This window comes from Pistacia vera, unplaced genomic scaffold (genome assembly GCF_008641045.1).
Source record: "Pistacia vera cultivar Batoury unplaced genomic scaffold, PisVer_v2 Contig754, whole genome shotgun sequence".
NCBI lineage: Eukaryota > Viridiplantae > Streptophyta > Magnoliopsida > Sapindales > Anacardiaceae > Pistacia > Pistacia vera.
In genome coordinates this window covers 599052-605520 of record NW_022196617.1, presented here as the reverse complement: position 1 = coordinate 605520, position 6469 = coordinate 599052, and the positions used below count along the sequence as shown (strand labels likewise).

Genomic DNA, 6469 nt, shown 5'->3' with positions numbered 1-6469 from the left:
AGTAGCTGAAACCATTTGAGAGGCGAAGGGGTCTGTCGTGGCTTCTTATTGAAAAACCGTTAATGATATCACGCCGTTACTGGATTCAGTAAACGGAAAATGATGCGGTTACTATTTGGTACATCACGGCTTCGGTACTGATCTAATTTGAGTTTCAGACCTTGTTGTGATTATTGATTAAGTGGATCCATACTGAGATGAGAATCTTAGTGCACGGTATAGTTTGTACATGGCAGTAACGTTACAGAGCTCCCTGATAATTGAATATTTAGCTGAAATAATTACATGTGGCTACAAAATTCACAAATTATGCTACCGCTGCATCAGGCATGCAATGGGGCGGACAGGGCGGGGATCTCTTTCACCATATCCATCCCCACTCTCAAAATCACTCTCCATCCCCATTACAGGGATGACAGAAATTTCCCTTCCCTGCCCAAAGAGAAATGTTGGAGGCTCATCCCGCCCTGTTAATTTTACATAAACATAAATTAATTTGAGTATTATCAAACACAATAGTTAATTATTGTCTACATGACAAACACTTAAATTAATCGTTTAAACATAGTTAATTTGACATAAATATGGGTTAGGGTTTGTTCTTATTCAATTATTTAGGATGAGAGAAATTGAGAAAATATGGGTTTATATAGGTAGGACAATTGTATAATTAGGTGAAATATAGGGGTATTAGTGAAAAGTATATATATATACACATCACCCACCCCCGCCCCATTCCTGAGGATGGGGATTAAAACAACCCCCACCCCGGCCCCTATCCCTGAAAAAACCGGGGCTTCCTTGCCTAATATAGGGTGGGGTGGGACGGGTCCTCAGAATTCCGGAGAGCATTGTCATGCCTACACTACATTGCGAAGAAAAGTAATTTAGTCATAACTAACATTTTTTTTTTTTTTTTGTAATACAGTCTAACGCTATGTAAGAATAATCTCCATATAGTCATAAAAAATTTTGGTCTCAACTTGGGCCAGTTATAAATAAGAATAAATTTTACATTGTAATAAATTATAATTTTTGTAGATTTCATCTTAAGGAACTTGCTTCTACATAGTAATAATTATATGTATATAGCAAAAAAACATAAATTATGTTACATTCAAGATTTAAGATGAAATAAAATATTTATCTAAAGTTGTTTGGGACAGTGATTTATGTTTTAGAGTTGTTACCACATCTTTTATCTTGCAAGTAGTTAATAAGTCACCAATATGGATACCTTTTTGTTGAAGTCAAAATATTTATAGCTTCTCAAGTATGTTTATAGTTTCTTGACACGAAACTTTTGGTATTTTTCGTACTATCATTCTTAAGATTATCTCCTTACTCTTCTTATTTAATTCGAATAATGATTTATTCTTTAGTTAAAACATACAAGACTTGTTACTCATTTGGATGGTTGAGGAAGAAATTGATATCTATTTCATTAGTGTAGTGAAGTTATCGAATCTGCTCACTCAATTCATTTGTATTACAAAATAAAAAATCAAAACAATAATTCTTGTAATAATGTCTTTATTAAGTTATAACATCATTATAGTAATAAAATTAGTTGGTTCCAATATTATGACTATAGAGCGGTTCTATTATATTAGAATAAAATAGCGAAAATATTTATATATCCACTTACATATATTCGGATATTTTAAATATCAAATGTAAAAAAATTTATGAAAAGTTATCTTATTTCGATAAATTATGATAGCAAGTTAGCAACTGCTAAACAACCAAGTTCCAAATTATAGGATCCATTTATGCTATCAAGTTGAAAATTATCAGTTTGTTTAATGGTAATTCAATCGGGTCTATATTTGTATTTTTTAATGTTTTGTCGGATTTATTTATTATTTACTTTTGCTCTTTTTTTTTTTTTTTATTAACAGCGAAGGCAACTGGAAAATCCCCATCCCAGAAATAAAATAAAATAGCATTAGCATCCTTATTCTCATCCCAGATTCCCAAATAGGGATTGGGTATCCCCACGACCCATGGTTGACATTTTAGTTTAAACTTTAAATCCCCTCCAGGGAAAATTGTCATCCATACGTATGAATCGATGGTCATAAATATTAGCAACATTTTATGGGTATTATAGATAATTCATTTCAATGATTAAAGTAAAAGGCCATAGATCAAGACAAGGGACTGTTGGTCGTTCTATTCCAAGGCTGGACTAGATAGCGAATCATGGGTCAAGATCGTAAAAGAGTATGGGCCCTGATAGTTAATCATGGGTAAAATCGTAAATTGGCATGGACCTACATAAAAAAAATTCATCAGCTTAATTATTTAAACGAAAGCCACCGACCACAGTGGGAGTCGAACCCACGACCTTTTGATCCGAAGTCAAACGCGCTAATCCACTGCGCTATGCGGTCCTTGTTTGCTAAATGTTCACTCTATATCAATTAATTTAATTAATATTAAAAGAAAAAAGATTTATTTCCACCATTAAGAGATGAGTCATGTTTTAGTGCACCCACTGTTTTTTATTTTATTTTATGTACCTCACTAGATTTTCATTTACCCCTTTGAGTTTCTCATTTTCCCACTTAAGATTATCATTTACCCCTTTGGAGAGTATCAAAAACCCCCCCGGTAGAAGGTATAAAATACTTTTCAGAAATCATAGGTACACTTTTAATTAGTTCATCTTTTAGGGTGGTGGAGAATAAAAATCCAAATAATATGATAATTTTAATTTTAATTTTTTTATTTTTTTTAATTGCTTGATGCTTCGTCAAATGCCCACTGGTGCTAGTTGGTACTTTGAAGGCTAAAGGTTGAATCTACATACTTCCATACTTCATAGCTTCACCTATTGTGTTCTCTTGTTCTACCAGAAAAAATTACGTATCTTCATAATGGTTATTTAAAGTGTTGGTTCATTCACTAATCTCATTGCTAAGGCAAAAATCAAAATGACCAACTTGACTGTTAAATCTCACTAGCAAAAGACCTTGCCACACAAGGGAACACCAAGCCCAAAGCCATGTGCAACTATGCAAGGCAAAAATTTTAGAATTTATATAAAAATATATCATTTTCAATTTTTCATCCCTAAATATTTATTTATTTTGCTCCCTAATTCATGAAACTTTTATTTAACCCCTTAAATTCATTTTTTTACTCCTATTCCCCTCATAAATGGCTTTTTATAGACTATACATGTATATTAAAGACTATGACAACTTAAAATTGGAACATTACTAACTGATCACAGCTTTAGAGCATCTTAGATAATAGTTGAGGTGTACGCAATCTGGTTCGGACATTTCGATTACCAAAAAATAAAAATTATCTCTATGTGTCATCTTAACAACGTTTAACTATTAAATTGTCATTGATTAATAGGTTATTAATTAGTGGAAAAAAAAATCAAGTTAATATAGCCTAATCCATTAAATATACATATGAAAACTGATTTCTTTGTTGATTGACCCCATCAAATTAAGTTTCCAATGTTTGAATACTCAATATTTAGTTTGTATTCGGAAAGACACAAAAAAGTTTATAATTATTGTACAAATTTTTTTAAGACTTTATGGTTCTATATTTTAAAAGAGTAAAGATTGATTGACAAGCGCATCTCACAAACACTGATGTGACAGTTTGCATTTGGGCAGATAAGACTAATTGCGAGCTGATCAATTACGAGCTAACACGTCGCGTTTTGTGAAAAAAAGTTAGTGAGAAAGGTTTGTGAGTATAGTATTATTGATTTTAAAAGTCTTGTGATAGTTATCTACAAACAGATGTGGCAACCATGATGGGTTGACATGTAATCTCCTTTAATTCTTTAATTTGTTTTTAATTTAAAATTATCCAATCTTCTTGAAACACATTAATTTGTATAAGTGTGTGTTTGTATAAAAAGTTTATATATAGAGAATTATCCTCCAAAATTACGATCCCAAATAATGTGGCAACCTACTAGGCACTTCTATATCATCCCCCAACTTAAATATTTAACAAATTATAATTAAATCCTTATAAACTTAATTTTATACCTTAACCCACCATCACATATCATATTAATCTTTTATTTCAATTGCCGGCACTACCATTGAAATACACTAGCATGGCTACATTAGTATTGCAAGTGGTGGTGGTGGTTTGGTCAATTTTTACTTCACGAGGGTTAATATTGTGGTATCGGCAAATGGTTGTGATGGTGGCATGGCAACTACGATGGTTAGCTCAATGTTTTTAAGGCAAATAGGTAGCACCACTATGGGTTAGTTGATAATTGCGCTCTTATGTCAATTGTTAGAATAACAAGAGTCTAAGACATTTAATCTGGAGATGGGCATTATATAATAATATTGGTTACAATTATAGATTGAACAAACTAGCTAAAAGGAAATTGAATTTGTTAAGGATTAAAAGTTGGCAAATTGAGATTTATAACTTCTTTTAATTCTTTATTTATTATTTTTTTTTTTTTTTTTTTTTGGGTGACTGAGGGTGTTTGGACTAGCTTGTGGGTACCTCAGCTAATCCTTTGAGGCCCTGAAGTTAACAGTTAGGTAAATCCCCTCAATGACCACTCTTATTAGCAACTCAAGTGACCGAACTCAAAATCTCTTAAGTAATACCTCCAAGAGTCCTAGTTGACCACTGAGCCACTCAGTGATGGTTTTTTAATTCTTTATTTCCCTCATCAGATATTTGAGCATATCGAAATTGTAAAAGTCAAGTGTGATTACTTTAATCGAAGTTGCCCCAAATTTGATTAGAGTTTTTAATTTTAATTTATTTGTGCAATAAATAAAAGAGGAATGGAGGAATATAGCCGTGCCCCTAAATTTGATTAGATTTTTAATCGAAGAACATAATAACGATAGACAATCAAAGTTTTAATTAAATTTTAAAGAAAAATACTAGAGATACAAAGGCTTTTTGTATGAAGTGATGTGGCAACTACCACATCACCTGCCCTCTCTCTTGTCTCTTTCTTTTCATTCTCTTCTTCCTTTTGTCTTTTTTTCTCACCACTCTTATCTCTTGTATCTTCTTTCTCTCCCGTCTCTTCTTCTATTTCTTTTTCCTTATTTTATTTCCCTTATATTTTCTCATGAAATATTCCCTCGCTAATTTTTTCTACATTCTACTTCACATTTTCTCGGGAAATTACATGTCTAAACAAACATTATAATACTAGTAAGCAAGTTTGTTCATAACCAAATTCAAACTCTTTAATCCTGGAAATACGTCTCTCTCCCCCATCTTCCACCCCCAGAAAAAAAAAAAAAAAAAAAAAAACTCGGGAGTAGTCCCTAAAACATTAGCAAAGTTTGCTGAAAACTTCTGCAAAGTCGTTGCATTTGTTAAACTCACAGGAATCTTCCAAGACGCAAAGGAATTATAATCGAGGCTTATACTTTGTAAAGAAGTTAACCCACAAAAGAAATCAGGGAAAATATGAAAAATTGTTGTTATGAAAAAGCTCATCTCGAAGAGAAATCAACCTAGCAAGAGTTGGGATAGGCCCACTCAGTTTGTTCTTCATCACCTCAAGTATAGTCATTGAAGTTAAGTTCCTGAGGTCCGGTAGGAGAGTTCCTTTTAAGCCCAGTGAACCTATTTGGATCTTGGTGATCTGATTTTCTCTTTCATCTCTACATTGTTTGTTTCGAGATGAAATTTTCTGAGAATATATAAACCAGAATGTAGAAAAAATTTAGAAAGAGAATTTTTCATGAGAAAATATAAGGGAAAATAAAAAATAAAAGGAAAAAGAAATAGAAGAAGAGGAAGAAGAGACCGGAGAGAAAGACCATAGAGGATAAAAACGAGTGGATTGAAAATAATTTAAAAAATCAATGATAAAGGAAAAAAAAAAATAATAGCTTTTTATTTTCTTGTATCTGGAAAAGGGGGTGAGGATCGACTGAAAGGAAAAGAAGGAGAAAAGAGAGGAGATGTGGAAAGTGATGAGGTGATAGCTCATGTGGCAATGCCACTCACTTTGTACCAGACTTTTGTAAGAGTCTTTTACGCCGCTAGCATTTCCCAATTTTAAAAATAATAATATTATAAAGACAAACAAACCTTACAAAGATTTATGTATAAATTAATGTGATATAAATTAAATGAATGAGTGAATATAAAAAATCAAACTCATCATATTTATTTTTCTATTTATTTTATACTACATCAGTTTGTATACAAATCTTTGTAAGACTTATTTGTATATATAAGATTACTCTTTTAAAAATTAAAGTTATGTATATTAATCAAAATCATACTAATCTAAATACTTACGTCATATATCTCCCATATTGTCACGTCAGTTCCTCAAAAACTTAAAAAAAAAAAATTTCAATCGTCACTTTTGAAAAGTAAAATTTGGTTAGTGAATTATGCCATTTTAAAACCCCCTATATTGTTACGGAATTTGAATTCATGATTATTAAAGGCAAAACTAACTAATGAATTTGGAAGGGAA

The 6469-nt window shown here is 31.7% G+C and overlaps 1 non-coding gene across 1 annotated transcript; it reads right to left on the bottom strand.

Annotated features, from left to right (window-relative positions):
* Nucleotides 1–2322: 2322 nt before the first annotated feature.
* On the bottom strand, nt 2323–2396 carry TRNAR-UCG. The gene has a single exon. It is a non-coding gene; the product is annotated as a tRNA-Arg (tRNA).
* Between the last annotated feature and the right edge of the window lie 4073 nt (nt 2397–6469).